This window comes from Pleurodeles waltl, chromosome 9 (assembly GCF_031143425.1).
Source record: "Pleurodeles waltl isolate 20211129_DDA chromosome 9, aPleWal1.hap1.20221129, whole genome shotgun sequence".
NCBI lineage: Eukaryota > Metazoa > Chordata > Amphibia > Caudata > Salamandridae > Pleurodeles > Pleurodeles waltl.
Genome location: NC_090448.1, coordinates 1,173,711,293 through 1,173,729,039, shown reverse-complemented (window position 1 = coordinate 1,173,729,039; position 17,747 = coordinate 1,173,711,293). Strand labels below are relative to the sequence as shown.

Here is a 17,747-nt window from a genome sequence, read left to right as displayed (position 1 = left end):
AAAAGTAATCAAGCTCTTTATTGCTATTACAAAACTATCTACTCTGTGCTGTAGTATACGGGTAGCAGATCTCTTTGGATGGGTTGCATGCATTGTTTTGATCCATCAGGGAACTAGTTAATACTCATGGGGTCTTTCTCTGGACTTAATGCTCTTTGTTTCCTCATTTGGATTGTCACTTTTGGTCTAGAATGTTCAAGGGCAGCTCTTGTCTGGTAATGTATTCCTCATTGTTCAATAGCTTTAGAGAGGCAAAAGTGGGTGTTTTTTAATTTCCTTATATTTCGAAACTAAGAAACTGGTGGTTTTTGCTGTAGCTTTTTGATCTAGGACATGGTTTGTGTTTGTCCCAGTGTGTTTTCTTCTAACTTGCAAGTCACTGTAATGAACAATGCTGGCAGACCCCATGGAAGAGGATGTGAAGCTAGCCCTCAAATTTAGTGAAAGTTGTAACAGTAGATGTCAGTCCATGATCATTCTGCAGCAGTACAAGATGTAAAATGGCCCTGGCCAAGGCCAAGGCCTGTGTTTTAGAATTGAACCATTTTAATCTTGAGTACCTGGAATCTTGGATAACAATTTATATTAGATATACCTCATGACATACAGGTGTCTGACGTTGCACATAATTATTATGTTCGATGGCATCTGTCGCTGTAGATACACATGGTATGCATGAGCTCGCCATCTGGTGTTGGGTCGGAGTGTTACAAGTTGTTTTTCTTCGAAGAAGTGTTTTCGAGTCACGGGACCGAGTGACTCCTCCTTCTGTGCTCATTGCGCATGGGCGTCGACTCCATCTTCGATTGTTTTCTTTCCGCCATCGGGTTCGGACGTGTTCCTGTCGCTCCGGGTTTCGGAACGGAAAGATAGCTGAAAACGGAAGATTTTCGACGGTATCGTTGCGATCCGGTTCGAGATAGACACATACGACGACGCGTTGAACATCGAAGCGCTTCGGTGCCCTTCGGGGTAGATTTCGGCACCCCGTCGGGGCCTAGTCGGCCCGACCGCGTGGAGAACAACGCCGATGGAACGGACCCCGTTTCGATTCTGCCCCGAATGCCACAACAAATATCCTTATACGGACCTACACTCGGTCTGTAACCTGTGCCTGTCACCCGAGCACAGCGAAGAATCCTGTGAGGCCTGTCGGGCGTTCCGGTCCCGAAAAACTCTGCGCGACCGTCGAGCGAGGAGACTGCAGATGGCGTCCACGCCAAAGGAGCGTCGACAGTTCGAGACAGAAGAGGAACAGGAGGAATCCTTTTCCATCCAGGATTCAGACTCCGACGAGCTAGACTCTACAAAAACTGTGAGTAAGACGTCGAGATCAGAACTTAAAAAAGGAAAGAAGGCCCAGGGGACGCCACTGCCAACCGGCCATGGCTCCACCCAAATTCTCGGTGACCAAAAATCGGCACCGAAAAAGGCCCATTCAGTGTCGAGATCGTCCGACTTCGGTCGAGACACCGGCATGCAGCCTCCTCGGGACCAAGAGAGTGCTAAACAGAAGCATCGACACCGAGAGTTCGGTGTCGACACAGATCGACGCCGAGACAGTGGCGCCGAAGACCATAGAGGCCAAGAATTTTCGGCCCAGAAAAAGAGGAAGGTTACCTCGGAGCCGAAAAAACAATCAACAGAGTTTTCGGAGCCGAAAAAAGCGACATCAGACCCTGTTTCAGGCTCCTATACTGAAGAGCATTCTATGTCTTCACAAATGAAGAAACATAGATTTGAACAAGAACTGCAATCCACTGACGTGGATCACACGCAAAAGCGTATCTTTATTCAGCAGGGGACTGGGAAGATCAGTACCCTTCCACCTGTCAAACGAAAGAGAACGCTTCAGTTTACTCCTCAGCAACAAACAGCACAAAAGGTAACACCTCCTCCCTCTCCTCCACCTGTAACTCCTGCTTCGCCAACTTACACCCCGTCACATTCGCCAGCTCACACCGCCATGAGCCACGATGACCAAGATCAGGATGCGTGGGACTTGTACGACGCACCAGTGTCTGATAACAGCCCAGACACATACCCAACTAGGCCATCACCACCGAAAGACAGCACAGCTGTAGGAAGTTGGCTCTGTATGTGCTATTTCAAAGTAAGGAATAGCATGCACAGAGTCCAAGGGTTCCCCTTAGAGGTAAAATAGTGGTAAAAATAGATAATACTAATGCTCTATTTTGTGGTAGTGTGGTCGAGCAGTAGGCTTATCCAAGGAGTAGTGTTAAGCATTTGTTGTACATACACATAGACAATAAATGAGGTACACACACTCAGAGACAAATCCAGCCAATAGGTTTTTATATAGAAAAATATCTTTTCTTAGTTTATTTTAAGAACCACAGGTTCAAATTCTACATGTAATATCTCATTCGAAAGGTATTGCAGGTAAGTACTTTAGGAACTTCAAATCATCAAAATTGCATGTATACTTTTCAAGTTATTCACAAATAGCTGTTTTAAAAGTGGACACTTAGTGCAATTTTCACAGTTCCTAGGGGAGGTAAGTATTTGTTAGGTTAACCAGGTAAGTAAGACACTTACAGGGCTTAGTTCTTGGTCCAAGGTAGCCCACCGTTGGGGGTTCAGAGCAACCCCAAAGTCACCACACCAGCAGCTCAGGGCCGGTCAGGTGCAGAGTTCAAAGTGGTGCCCAAAACACATAGGCTAGAATGGAGAGAAGGGGGTGCCCCGGTTCCGGTCTGCTTGCAGGTAAGTACCCGCGTCTTCGGAGGGCAGACCAGGGGGGTTTTGTAGGGCACCGGGGGGGACACAAGCCCACACAGAAATTTCACCCTCAGCGGCGCGGGGGCGGCCGGGTGCAGTGTAGAAACAAGCGTCGGGTTCGCAATGTTAGTCTATGAGAGATCTCGGGATCTCTTCAGCGCTGCAGGCAGGCAAGGGGGGGGTTCCTCGGGGAAACCTCCACTTGGTCAAGGGAGAGGGACTCCTGGGGGTCACTCCTCCAGTGAAAGTCCGGTCCTTCAGGTCCTGGGGGCTGCGGTTGCAGGGTCTCTCCCAGGTGTCGGGACTTAGGATTCAAAGAGTCGCGGTCAGGGGAAGCCTCGGGATTCCCTCTGCAGGCGGCGCTGTGGGGGCTCAGGGGGGACAGGTTTTTGTACTCACAGTCTTAGAGTAGTCCTGGGGTCCCTCCTGAGGTGTCTGGTCTCCACCAGCCGAGTCGGGGTCGCCGGGTGCAGTGTTGCAAGTCTCACGCTTCTTGCGGGGAGCTTGCAGGGATCTTTAAAGCTGCTGGAAACAAAGTTGCAGCTTTTCTTGGAGCAGGTCCGCTGTCCTCGGGAGTTTCTTGTCTTTTCGAAGCAGGGGCAGTCCTCAGAGGATGTCGAGGTCGCTGGTCCCTTCGGAAGGCGTCGCTGGAGCAGGATCTTTGGAAGGCAGGAGACAGGCCGGTGAGTTTCTGGAGCCAAGGCAGTTGTCGTCTTCTGGTCTTCCTCTGCAGGGGTTTTTCAGCTAGGCAGTCCTTCTTCTTGTAGTTGCAGGAATCTAATTTTCTAGGGTTCAGGGTAGCCCTTAAATACTAAATTTAAGGGCGTGTTTAGGTCTGGGGGGTTAGTAGCCAATGGCTACTAGCCCTGAGGGTGGGTACACCCTTTTTGTGCCTCCTCCCAAGGGGAGGGGGTCACAATCCTAACCCTATTGGGGGAATCCTCCATCTGCAAGATGGAGGATTTCTAAAAGTTAGAGTCACCTCAGCTCAGGACACCTTAGGGGCTGTCCTGACTGGCCAGTGACTCCTCCTTGTTTTTCTCATTATCTTCTCCGGCCTTGCCGCCAAAAGTGGGGGCCTGGCCGGAGGGGGCGGGCAACTCCACTAGCTGGAGTGTCCTGCTGGGTTGGCACAAAGGAGGTGAGCCTTTGAGGCTCACCGCCAGGTGTGACAATTCCTGCCTGGGGGAGGTGTTAGCATCTCCACCCAGTGCAGGCTTTGTTACTGGCCTCAGAGTGACAAAGGCACTCTCCCCATGGGGCCAGCAACATGTCTCGGTTTGTGGCAGGCTGCTAGAACTAGTCAGCCTACACAGACAGTCGGTTAAGTTTCAGGGGGCACCTCTAAGGTGCCCTCTGTGGTGTATTTTACAATAAAATGTACACTGGCATCAGTGTGCATTTATTGTGCTGAGAAGTTTGATACCAAACTTCCCAGTTTTCAGTGTAGCCATTATGGTGCTGTGGAGTTCGTGCTTGACAGACTCCCAGACCATATACTCTTATGGCTACCCTGCACTTACAATGTCTAAGGTTTTGTTTAGACACTGTAGGGGTACCATGCTCATGCACTGGTACCCTCACCTATGGTATAGTGCACCCTGCCTTAGGGCTGTAAGGCCTGCTAGAGGGGTGGCTTACCTATACTGCATAGGCAGTGAGAGGCTGGCATGGCACCCTGAGGGGAGTGCCATGTCGACTTACTCGTTTTGTCCTCACTAGCACACACAAGCTGGCAAGCAGTGTGTCTGTGCTAAGTGAGAGGTCTCCAGGGTGGCATAAGACATGCTGCAGCCCTTAGAGACCTTCCTTGGCATCAGGGCCCTTGGTACTAGAAGTACCAGTTACAAGGGACTTATCTGGATGCCAGGGTCTGCCAATTGTGGATACAAAAGTACAGGTTAGGGAAAGAACACTGGTGCTGGGGCCTGGTTAGCAGGCCTCAGCACACTTTCAATTGTAAACATAGCATCAGCAAAGGCAAAAAGTCAGGGGGCAACCATGCCAAGGAGGCATTTCCTTACAACAGCCTACTCACAAGTGGTGGCTAGAGCAGCACTATTCCATAATGTGGAACTACACTCGGAACAAGTAGAGGATGATTTTTTATTTAACACCCTCTCTTCAACCCACAGCTCCTACCAAAGCCTGCCGATGCTCCCAGGCATGCTACGCCATGCAAAGGACATTTTCAAGGAGCCAGTTAAAAGTAGGGCAGTGACGCCTAGGGTGGACAAAAAGTATAAGGCGCCTCCTACGGACCCTGTATTCATCACCTCTCAGTTGCCACCAGACTCTGTGGTGGTAGGGGCTGCCAGAAAACGGGCAAATTCACACACTTCTGGGGATGCACCTCCCCCAGATAAAGAAAGCAGGAAGTTCGATGCAGCCGGGAAGAGGGTTGCTGTCCAAGCAGCAAACCAGTGGCGCATCGCAAATTCACAAGCGCTGCTAGCGCGATACGACAGAGCCCACTGGGATGAGATGCAGCATCTCATTGAACATCTCCCAAAAGATCTGCAAAAAAGAGCAAAACAGGTTGTTGAGGAGGGTCAAAACATTTCCAACAATCAAATACGCTCCTCCATGGATGCAGCAGACACGGCCGCAAGGACCATTAATACGTCGGTTACCATCCGTAGGCACGCATGGCTCAGAACGTCTGGATTCAAGCCAGAAATTCAGCAGGCAGTGCTTAACATGCCAGTAAACGAAAAACTTCTGTTCGGTCCGGAGGTCGACACAGCCATAGAAAAGCTCAAGAAGGACACTGACACTGCCAAGGCCATGGGCGCACTCTACTACCCGCAGAGCAGAGGATCTTATAACACCTTCCGCAAAACACCTTTTAGAGGAGGGTTTCGGGGTCAGGCCACACAAGCTAGCACCTCACAGTCCGCACCGCCCACCTACCAGGGACAGTACAGGGGAGGTTTTCGGGGCCAGTATAGAGGGGGGCAATTCCCTAGGAATAGAGGAAGATTTCAAAGCCCCAAAACCACTACCAACAAGCAGTGACTCACACGTCACTCACCCCTCCCACACAACACCAGTGGGGGGGAGGATACGTCAATATTACGAAGCATGGGACAAAATAACTACAGACACATGGGTCCTAGCAATTATCCAACATGGTTATTGCATAGAATTCCTGCAATTCCCTCCAGACATACCACCAAAATCACAAAATTTATCAAAATACCATTCACAGCTTCTAGAGATAGAAGTTCAAGCACTACTGCAAAAAAATGCAATAGAATTAGTACCAAGCACACAAATAAACACAGGAGTTTATTCACTGTACTTCTTGATACCAAAAAAGGACGAAACACTGAGACCAATTCTAGACCTCAGAGTAGTAAACACATTCATCAAATCAGACCACTTTCACATGGTCACACTACAAGAAGTGTTACCATTGCTCAAAAAACACAACTACATGACAACCCTAGACCTCAAGGACGCATATTTCCATATACCAATACATCAATCACACAGGAAATATCTAAGGTTTGTATTCAAAGGAATACATTACCAATTCAAAGTATTGCCTTTTGGTTTAACAACCGCTCCAAGAGTATTCACAAAATGCCTAGCAGTAGTCGCTGCACACATCAGAAGGCAGCAAATACATGTGTTCCCGTATCTAGACGACTGGCTAATCAAAACCACTTCGCTCACACAATGCTCAAACCACACAAATCAAGTCATACAAACCCTCTACAAACTAGGGTTCACCGTCAACTTTGCAAAATCAAACATTCTGCCAAGCAAAGTACAGCAATATCTAGGAGCCATAATAGACACGACAAAAGGAGTAGCAACGCCAACTCCACAAAGGATCCACAATTTCAACAGAGTCATTCAACACATGTCTCCAAACAATACAAGCAAGAACAATACTACAGCTCCTAGGCATGATGTCCTCATGCATAGCCATTGTCCCAAACGCAAGACTGCACATGAGGCCCTTACAACAGTGCCTAGCCTCACAGTGGTCTCAAGCACAGGGTCACCTTCTAGATCTGGTGTTGCTAAACCGCCAAACTTACCTCTCGCTTCTATGGTGGAACAGTATAAATTTAAACATAGGGCGGCCTTTCCAAGACCCAGTGCCACAGTACGTAATAACAACAGATGCTTCCATGACAGGGTGGGGAGCACATCTCAATCAACACAACATAAGAGGACAATGGAACATACATCAAACAAAACTGCATATAAATCATCTAGAATTATTAGCAGTTTTTCAAGCACTAAAAGCTTTCCAACCAATCATAACCCACAAATACATCCTTGTCAAAACAGACAACATGACAACGATGTATTATCTAAACAAACAAGGAGGAACACATTCAACGCAGTTAAGCTTGTTAGCTCAAAAAATATGGAAGTGGGCAATCCACCATCAAATTGGTCTAATAGCACAGTTTATTCCGGGGATCCAGAATCAGCTGGCAGACAATCTCTCTCGAGATCACCAGCAAGTCCACGAATGGGAAATCCACCCACAGATTCTGAACACCTACTTCACACTCTGGGGAACACCACAAATAGACTTATTTGCAACAAAAGAGAACGCAAAATGCCAAAACTTCGCGTCCAGATACCCACACAAGCAATCCCAAGGCAATGCCCTATGGATGAACTGGTCAGGAATATTTGCTTACGCTTTTCCTCCTCTCCCTCTCCTTCCTTACCTAGTAAACAAATTGAGTCAAAACAAACTCAAACTCATTTTAATAGCACCAACTTGGGCAAGACAACCCTGGTACACAACACTGCTAGATCTGTCTGTAGTACCACACATCAAACTGCCCAACAAACCAGATCTGTTAACGCAACACAACCAACAGATCAGACACCCGGACCCAGCATCGCTGAATCTAGCAATCTGGCTCCTGAAATCCTAGAATTCGGACACTTACAACTTAGCCAAGAGTGTATGGAAGTCATAAAGCAGGCCAGAAGGCCATCCACTAGACACTGCTACGCAAGTAAGTGGAAAAGATTTGTTTGGTACTGCCATCATAATCAGATACAACCACTAGACGCAACTCCAAAACATATAGTAAATTACTTGCTCCATTTACAAAAAGCGAAGCTAGCCTTCTCTTCTATTAAAATACACCTTGCAGCAATATCTGCATACCTGCAAACTACCTATTCAACTTCCTTGTATAAAATACCAGTTATCAAAGCATTCATAGAAGGGCTTAAAAGAATTATACCACCAAGAACACCACCTGTTCCTTCATGGAACCTAAACGTGGTTCTAACAAGACTCATGGGCCCACCTTTCGAACCCATGCACTCTTGCGGAATACAATTCCTAACCTGGAAAGTTGCCTTCTCCAGTATTGGATCTTTCATAGATTCACATGCTTGAATCATCCCCGTCGTCGAGGTGGGAGCCTCACGGTAAACTTAAATATATAAAAAGCAGTAAGTCAGTAAAAATAAAACCAGTAGGCCCAAGTAGGCCTCATAAGGTATTTTACAGTCTATCCACTTTGTTTTGTGAAAAGACCCAAACTTGAGTATCAACCAATCAGGATTCAGCCCCTCCCAAACACTCCCAACAGAGGCTGAATTCCCTCAGATTTTCTACCGCACGTCGTGTGAAGGGAGTCTCCCTGAGCTCTGCTCAGTTTTTTTCCTATTTTCTGACTGAAGATTGTTTTTTCTCTCAGGAAACTAGTTACAACTTTACTATGTCTGAAAAGGCAAAGAAGGGTCTGTTCAGAGACTGTGACAACTGTGGGAAGAAGAGACTACATATTGATGACCCCCACAAGAAGTGTATTTACTGCCTTCATCCAGACCATAAGGTGAGAGACTGCAAAATCTGTCGCACCTTTAGTCAAAAAACCCTCAAAGACCGAGAGGGTAGACTTCTCTTATGGCTGCAAAAACAGAAAGCCTTAGAGCATCCTTCATCAGACAGCGAAGAGTCACCACAAACTTCTCGCCCTCAGAAAAGAACAGGTGAGAGAGATAGAGGTGCGGATGAACCACCAAGAAAAATGCACAAAAAGACTAAACAAGTCTTAACTGAAGAGGCAGTTAAACATGGACCAAAAAAGGTTCATTCAGAACCTACTACGCCGTTACACCGGAAAAGCACCTCAAAGAAACCATCCCTGTCTCTGTCACCACAAAAAGAGTCAGAAAAACTCTTTTTGGTGAAAAAACAACCGTCGCCGACCGCCCCGTCGACGACAGTGTCGACGGTAACAGCGACCACGGTATCGTCGACGTTCACAACACCATCCTCACCGATGATTATGACGTCGTCGCCTTTGTCATCGACGACGATTATTACTGCAAAAATCTTCAAAAGAGCTTCGTCGGCAACCACATCGTCGACAGCGGAGGCCTCCTGGGTTCACAAATCATCCAGGGCACTCCCATCTACGCAAACTACGTCGGCGAAGCGACCGTCGGCGCTAAAATACCCGTCGACGAAGGGACCGTCGACTAAGGAAAAGACGCAGTCATGGACGGAAGCGTCGACGAGAGACCCGTCGACGACAGTACAGTTGACGACAGTACCGTCGACGAGGGAGCCGTCGACGAGGGAGCCGTCGACGAGGGAACCGTCGACGATGGATCCGACGATCACCACAGCATTAACAGTTTACAAACCTTTGGACATTTCACCAGCTCATTCCTCATACCATCATGAGGACTCCACCAGATTCTTACCCCTTTCCCTTATTAATATAGGGGACAAGCCATCTGACATTTTGCCGATGCATACATCACCAAGTAAGGTGCTGCCATACCCACCGCAACATCTTTTAGACGATGAGGATGATGACGTTCAAGGAATGTTTGGGGCAGCTAGTAGCCCGTCCCAACTAAATGTCAAATGTCAAGAGTTTGATGAAGAAGAGGATCAACATTACCAGCATAGTTATGCTTCAACATCTTATCCACAGGCAAACCAACCATCGCCTCTAGCTATGCCTAGCACATTAGTGACAGATTTACAACATATGTTGAAGGACTACTATAAAAGGTTCCCACCGTCAACTCAGTCCACGCCCCCTAGACCTCAGAGTTACCAGCAAGCTCAAACTACTAATGTTTCCGAAACGCCACAGGCTAGTAGACCTGTAACTAGCCAAGCTCCGGAAGCTTACCTCTCGTCGGACGACGAAAGGGAAGAGGGCGAGCTAGCAGATTCAGCGGCTAGTGAATGGGACGACTATCTCGTTCCCACACCATCTCCACCTCCAGCAGCTCCAGTGGATTCTCCTCCAGAAGACATAGGAGGTTTCCATAATATCATAGAGAGAGCGGCGAAACGTTTTGGCCTGGAAATTGTTTCCCATGAAACTGAGTGTTTTTTGTATGACTTTAAAGAGCCATCAAAGAGATCTGTAAGAGCCATACCTATTGTGGATTTCTTATGGCAGGAGGGTTTGAAGGCAATGAAAAACCCGGCAACAGTGCCTTCACAAATGCCAAGGCTAGAGAAAAAATACAAGGCCCCAGATGATTCTCCGGCCTGTTTAGTCTCACAACCGAAACCTGACTCGTTATATCACAGGCGGCTCAACGACGATCCAAAAACCCCTCTACACCTATTGCGTCTCCCCCAGACAAAGAGGGAAGGAGACTAGACAATATCGGTAAGAAATTCTCCTCGGTTGCTGCAGTAACGGTCAAGGCGGCAAATTCCCTCGCCATCCTGGGAAGGTACGATCGGCAGATGTGGGCAGACATGTCCGTTTTTGTAGATTCACTGCCAGAAGATCTCAAGGTGGAGGCTAAAAAGGTCTTGCAGGAGGGAGAAAGGGTTTCCGCAGAGATAATAGACAGTGCAATAGATATTTCCCTCACTGGCTTTCGACAATTAGCTGGAGCAGCAGTCCTGCGCAGACAAGGGTGGCTTAAAGCTACTTCATTCAGACCAGAAGTCCAGACTCGTGTTCTCGACATGCCCTTCAATGGAGAGAGTTTGTTTGGCAAACATGTCGATGATATGCTGCAGGCTATCAAGACGGATACCGATACGGCAAAATCCCTAGGTACCCTGCAATATAAAAAACTACCTTTTCGTGGAGCAAGGGGTAGAGGTAATTACTCCTTTCGAGGTGGATACCAACAATACAGGTCACAATATACATCTTCCTCCACAGGACCAGGACATCAGCACCATCAACAACAGCAGCATTATCGATTACCACCAGCCGCAGCTTACAAACATCCGGCTAGAGGAAGAGGAGCTGCCCGAGCAAGAGATACAGGCAGAAAGCAATGACCAGCGGATAATCTCAGCACCTCCCCAATCAATATTGAAGGTCGGAGGTCGCATCAATTCTTATTTCCCCAAGTGGAAGGCTATAACATCGGACAGATGGGTACTAGATGTGGTGACCAGAGGTCATACTCTGGAATTTATCCAAACACCACCGAGTGTCCCTCCATCGGGTACACCGCCTCTGAGGTTGAGCCAACTTCTCAGGGAAGTAAGGATAATGCTAACAAAAGGAGCAATAGAACCAGTCCCTTTATCTCAAAGGAACAAGGGATTCTATTCCCGGTTTTTCCTTCTCAAGAAACCCTCAGGAGACTGGCGCCCCATCCTGGACTTGAGAGCACTAAACAAGTTTCTAAAGAAACAATCGTTCAGGATGGTAACGTTGCAGGATGTCCTGCGTCTCTTAAACACGGGCGATTGGATGGCATCCCTAGACCTCCAGGATGCTTATTTTCATATCCCCATATATCGCAACCATCGCAAATTTTTAAGGTTCAGGGTAGGAAGTATGCACCTCCAATTCCGGGTTCTACCATTCGGTCTCAAATCAGCCCCCAGAATCTTCACAAAAATGCTAGCTCCAGTAGCAGCACATCTTCGCCAGGCAGGTATCCAGGTCTTCCCTTACCTGGACGACTGGCTTATAAAGGCACCCTCAAAATTCCAAGTAACAAATCATATTTCCTATTGCCTTCATTTGTTACACAGCCTGGGGTTTGTAGTCAACTACCAGAAATCTCAGATATACCCCAAACAAGAATTGAGTTTCTTGGGAGCAGTTTTGGACACAGTACGCAGCAAAGCGTACCCATCACACGAGAGGAAACAAAAGTTAACCTCGTTGGCAGACAACCTATCCAGAAAAAAGTTTGTTTCAGTCCGCATCTACAAATCATTGCTCGGAATGATATCATCGTGCATTCCGCTAGTCCCAGATTGCAGGCTCCATATGCGACCCCTGCAAGAGCAATTGGACATACAATGGACACAGGTCCTCGGCTCCTTCGAAGACAAGATTCGCATAACGCCTCTTATGAAGAACACTATGAGGTGGTGGGCGACTCCAACCAATTTCTCAAAAGGGCTGTCTTTTCTTCTTCAAACACCAAGTTACATAGTAACAACGGATGCCTCTCTCGAAGGATGGGGTGCACATTGCCAGGACCTGCAAATCAGCGGAATCTGGAATCAGCAAGAGAGCCAGCTCCACATCAATTATCTAGAACTCAAAGCAATACACTTAGCTCTAAAAGCTTTCTTGCCAAAGATACAATGTTCAAGCGTCTTAATCCGGACGGACAACATGACCAGCATGTTTTATCTAAACAAGCAAGGAGGCACAAGGTCCCTACAACTCTCGCAGCTAGCCCAACAAATTTGGACATGGGCCATCAAACACAATATTTCACTAAAAGCGGAGCATGTGCCAGGACAGATCAATGTTCTAGCAGACACCTTGAGCAGGACAGTAATTCCTTATCACGAGTGGGAGCTAGACCAGAAAACTCTCAATGGCCTGTTTCTATTATGGGGCAAACCAAACTTAGACCTATTTGCCACTCTCGAGAACAAGAAATGCCAGTTCTACGCAAGTTGGCTTCCCCAAAAAGATTCGTGGGGGAATGCGTTTTCGATGAGATGGTCAGGAGTTTATGCCTACGCTTTTCCTCCGATCCCGCTCATTCCGAGAGTCATCAGGAAAATGAAGACGGAGGGGTGTCGACTTCTACTCATAGCTCCCAGATGGCCCAGACAAATATGGTATACGGAGCTCCTCATGCTCTCCGAACGACCACATCTACCACTCAGACAGAGTCCGACTCTTTTAACGATGCACCAGGGACAAGTCACACACCCACATCCGTCGTCTCTTCATTTGTCGGCTTGGCTCCTGAACACAATGAATACTTAAATCTCAAAATCTCCCCAGAGTGTAGAGACATCTTAGCAAAAGCTAGAGCTGACACTACCAACAAAACCTATAGACTTAAATGGAAACGGTTTTGTGTTTGGTGTGCAGCGGAAAATATACATCCTTTATCTTCTACTCCGGAACAGATACTTCCATATCTCCTGCTCCTGGCAAAATCAGGACTTGCATATTCTTCCATACGGGTACATCTGGCAGCAATCTCCAGATACCGCAGATCACCAGATAGACTCTCTTTGTGTTCCACAAGAATTGTCAAACAATTTATGAAGGGCCTTTTTCGGGTCTTCCCGCCAATTAGGAAACCCCCGCCTCTATGGTTATTGAATGTTGTGTTGATGCAACTCATGAAAGCTCCTTTTGAGCCGATCCACAAAGCTGACCTAAAATTCCTCGCATGGAAAACAGCGTTACTGTTAGCTCTTACTTCGGCAAAAAGAGTCAGTGACATTCAGGCTTTCACCATCAAACAGCCGTTCCTCCAGTTTACAAACTCAGGTGTCATCCTGCGGACAAATCCTAAATTCATTCCGAAAGTTCCCTCAACATTTCATTTAAATGAACCAGTCATCTTAAAAACCTTTTTTCCAAATCCGCAAACAGTGGCGGAAAAAACATTACATTCTCTCGATATTAAAAGATGTTTAAAGTTTTATCTACAGAAAACTCAGGCCATCCGCCAGTCGGATCAATTATTTGTAGCATTCGGCGGAACAAGGAAGGGACACGCGGTGTCCAAACAGACTTTGGCAAGATGGATTGGCCTGGCGATTCAATTCTGCCATTCAAAAGCAGGAAAGCCGCTCCACACCAAGGTGAGAGCCCACTCTACAAGATCGGTAGCCACTTCAGCGGCACTCTTTGCAGGTGTACCACTACATAGCATCTGTAGAGCAGCAACATGGTCCAGCCAACACACATTTACAAGACATTACTGTCTAGAGGAGACAAACCAGGTCGATACAGCAGTGGGACAAGCAGTGCTGAGGCATCTATTTCGTTAAGGTGAGCCTCTTACACATCCCACCACCACACTCGAGGTATGGTCATTAATGGTTCATTTTCTTCTACTGTTTAACGTGTCGTATTCTCCATAATAATAGCATAAACTGTGTCAGGATTTCTTGCCACACACATTTTATTGCTTTTATATTCGTATGTTTGTGAATATAAATATAATTATATGTAAGTGCATATTTAAAACTGAACTAATGTGAATCACATCACGTATAGAATTACGATGGAATTACAGTCAATGTAATTCAGTAAGTAAGAAAACATTACTGCTCGTTACTCGGATTCAAGCATGTGAATCTATGAAAGATCCAATACTGGAGAAGAAAATTAGTTACTTACCTGTAACTGCAGTTCTCCAGTATTGGTATCTTTCATAGATTCACATGCGACCCACCCTCCTCCCCTCAGAGGCTCCCCTATTATACAGATATTAAACTTCACACTCCTAATAGAAAATCTGAGGGAATTCAGCCTCTGTTGGGAGTGTTTGGGAGGGGCTGAATCCTGATTGGTTGATACTCAAGTTTGGGTCTTTTCACAAAACAAAGTGGATAGACTGTAAAATACCTTATGAGGCCTACTTGGGCCTACTGGTTTTATTTTTACTGACTTACTGCTTTTTATATATTTAAGTTTACCGTGAGGCTCCCACCTCGACGACGGGGATGATTCAAGCATGTGAATCTATGAAAGATACCAATACTGGAGAACTGCAGTTACAGGTAAGTAACTAATTTTCTTTCTCATCGCCATTACATCTCTAAGAAGAGTAAGTGAAATTCAAGCGTTCACAACACAAGAGCCTTTTATACAAATACATAAAAATAAGGTCGTCCTACGACCTAATCCAAAATTTTTACCAAAAGTTATTTCACCATTCCATCTAAATCAAACGGTAGAACTACCAGTTATTTTCCCACAGCCAGATTCTGTGGCTGAAAGAGCACTACATACATTAGATGTCAAAAGAGCATTAATGTACTACATTGACAGAACAAAAAACATCAGAAAAACTAAACAACTATTTATTGCATTCCAAAAACCTCATGTAGGTAACCCAATATCAAAACAAGGTATAGCCAGATGGATAGTTAAATGCATCCAAATCTGCTACCTTAAAGCAAAAAGACAACTGCCCATTACTCCCAGGGCACATTCAACAAGGAAAAAAGGTGCTTCAATGGCCTTTTTAGGAAACATCCCAATGCAGGAAATATGTAAGGCAGCCACTTGGTCTACGCCTCACACATTAACCAAACACTACTGTATAGATGTGCTATCCGCACAACAAGCTACAGTAGGTCAAGCTGTATTAAGAACTCTATTTCACACAACTTCTACTCCTACAGGCTAAACCACCGCTTATGGGGAACTAACTGCTTACTAGTCTATGCATACCATGTGTATCTACAGCGACAGATGCCATCGAACTGAAAATGTCACTTACCCAGTGTACATCTGTTCGTGGCATCAGTCGCTGAGATTCACATGGACCCACCCACCTCCCCGGAAGCCTGTAGCAGTTCAGAAGTTACCTTCAATTTTGTACATTTGTATATATATTATTTAATCCTTTAATAGGTACATACTTACATTTTTCATTGCGCGGGCACTATTACTATAGTACAACTCCTACCTCACCCTCTGCGGGGAAAACAATCGAAGATGGAGTCGACGCCCATGCGCAATGAGCACAGAAGGAGGAGTCACTCGGTCCCGTGACTCGAAAACACTTCTTCGAAGAAAAACAACTTGTAACACTCCGACCCAACACCAGATGGCGAGCTCATGCATACCATGTGAATCTCAGCGACTGATGCCACGAACAGATGTACACTGGGTAAGTGACATTTTCATTTCGGAACAAATACTACAAGGAAAAGCTAAAAACGGGCCACACACTATATTAACACAGTAATTAGAAATCATCTCTTAAAGATCAGAAAATTTCTGTTCTCCTAGACCTCCAAGGTGAATACTTTTATACAGAGGTTCACAAATAGTTTCTCAGATTATGCACAAATACCAGTAGTACCAGTTCAAGCTACTGCCATTCAAAGTACAGCCTAACCTATTCTCAGGGATATATACCACATGCATCACTCTGGGATTAACACATCTTCGTGGAGGTGGACATTGTTTGTCCGTAAGTAGACATTTGTGCTTCGAAGGCTCTGACAACTAAAGCAGTATAACAAACAGTATCCACATAGACCTCAACGCTACAGCTTTGTTGGTCTTTAAACTTAAAAAAAAAATCCTTTGGCACCATCACAAAATCAGTTTTTCTTGGGTTCAGGTGAAGGAAAGGTTTACCTATCTACTGAAAGAATAGTCTTCAGCAAATCTGTGTGTTCAGTCAGACTTTATAAATTATATCTGGCTCTACATCGTTGTTGGCCTCTGTCGTCCCCAAAGCTAGTCCTTTACCTCCAAGTGTTTCATGCAGTTTCTCACCTAAAGTATAAAGCAATTCAAGATGAACTGTATTATCATGGAAACCAATACTGGGATGATGAAGTGTGCACCTTCATGTCTCCCTGTTTCCGTAAGAGAAGTATTATTACATCAATCAGTGACAGTGCTTACAACTAATCAACAGATACTCCAAGCATTTAAGCTTCTATTGAAGGGATCTGCAAATTTAAAACAACAGAACTGATAATATGAATTGTGTTTTAAGTCACAAAAAGAGTTAAGAGTTTGAAACTGTTTTCATTAGAAGCTTTGTATGTTGTAGAAGGCCTTGGACATTCTGATGTGCTTGGAAATCAAGCACCTTACTGAGAAAAAGAAACTTGGTGGATCATCAGTGGGTAAGATGAAAAATACCTCCAATGGAACCTAGAAGACAAACTTGTAGTTGTATCTAATCCACCAGGGGAGCGTGATGATAGGACATTCCACACCACATCATAACATCACTACTTTTCAAGACTTTCAAGAGAAGGCCTGTAAGGAAATGCCTCCTTGGCATGGTTGCCCCCTGACTTTTTGCCTTTGCTGATGCTATGTTTACAATTGAAAGTGTGCTGAGGCCTGCTAACCAGGCCCCAGCACCAGTGTTCTTTCCCTAACCTGTACTTTTGTATCCACAATTGGCAGACCCTGGCATCCAGATAAGTCCCTTGTAACTGGTACTTCTAGTACCAAGGGCCCTGATGCCAAGGAAGGTCTCTAAGGGCTGCAGCATGTCTTATGCCACCCTGGAGACCTCTCACTCAGCACAGACACACTGCTTGCCAGCTTGTGTGTGCTAGTGAGGACAAAACGAGTAAGTCGACATGGCACTCCCCTCAGGGTGCCATGCCAGCCTCTCACTGCCTATGCAGTATAGGTAAGCCACCCCTCTAGCAGGCCTTACAGCCCTAAGGCAGGGTGCACTATACCATAGGTGAGGGTACCAGTGCATGAGCATGGTACCCCTACAGTGTCTAAACAAAACCTTAGACATTGTAAGTGCAGGGTAGCCATAAGAGTATATGGTCTGGGAGTCTGTCAAACACGAACTCCACAGCACCATAATGGCTACACTGAATAAATGCACACTGATGCCAGTGTACATTTTATTGTAAAATACACCACAGAGGGCACCTTAGAGGTGCCCCCTGAAACTTAACCGACTGTCTGTGTAGGCTGACTAGTTCCAGCAGCCTGCCACACCAGAGACATGTTGCTGGCCCCATGGGGAGAGTGCCTTTGTCACTCTGAGGCCAGTAACAAAGCCTGCACTGGGTGGAGATGCTAACACCTCCCCCAGGCAGGAGCTGTGACACCTGGCGGTGA

General features: G+C 46.2%; 1 protein-coding gene across 2 annotated transcripts in view; it reads left to right on the top strand.

The window, feature by feature from the left end:
- Positions 1 to 17,747, top strand: part of STRN3 (striatin 3) — an 839,725-nt gene that overhangs the window by 732,968 nt on the left and 89,010 nt on the right. The window lies entirely within an intron of this gene.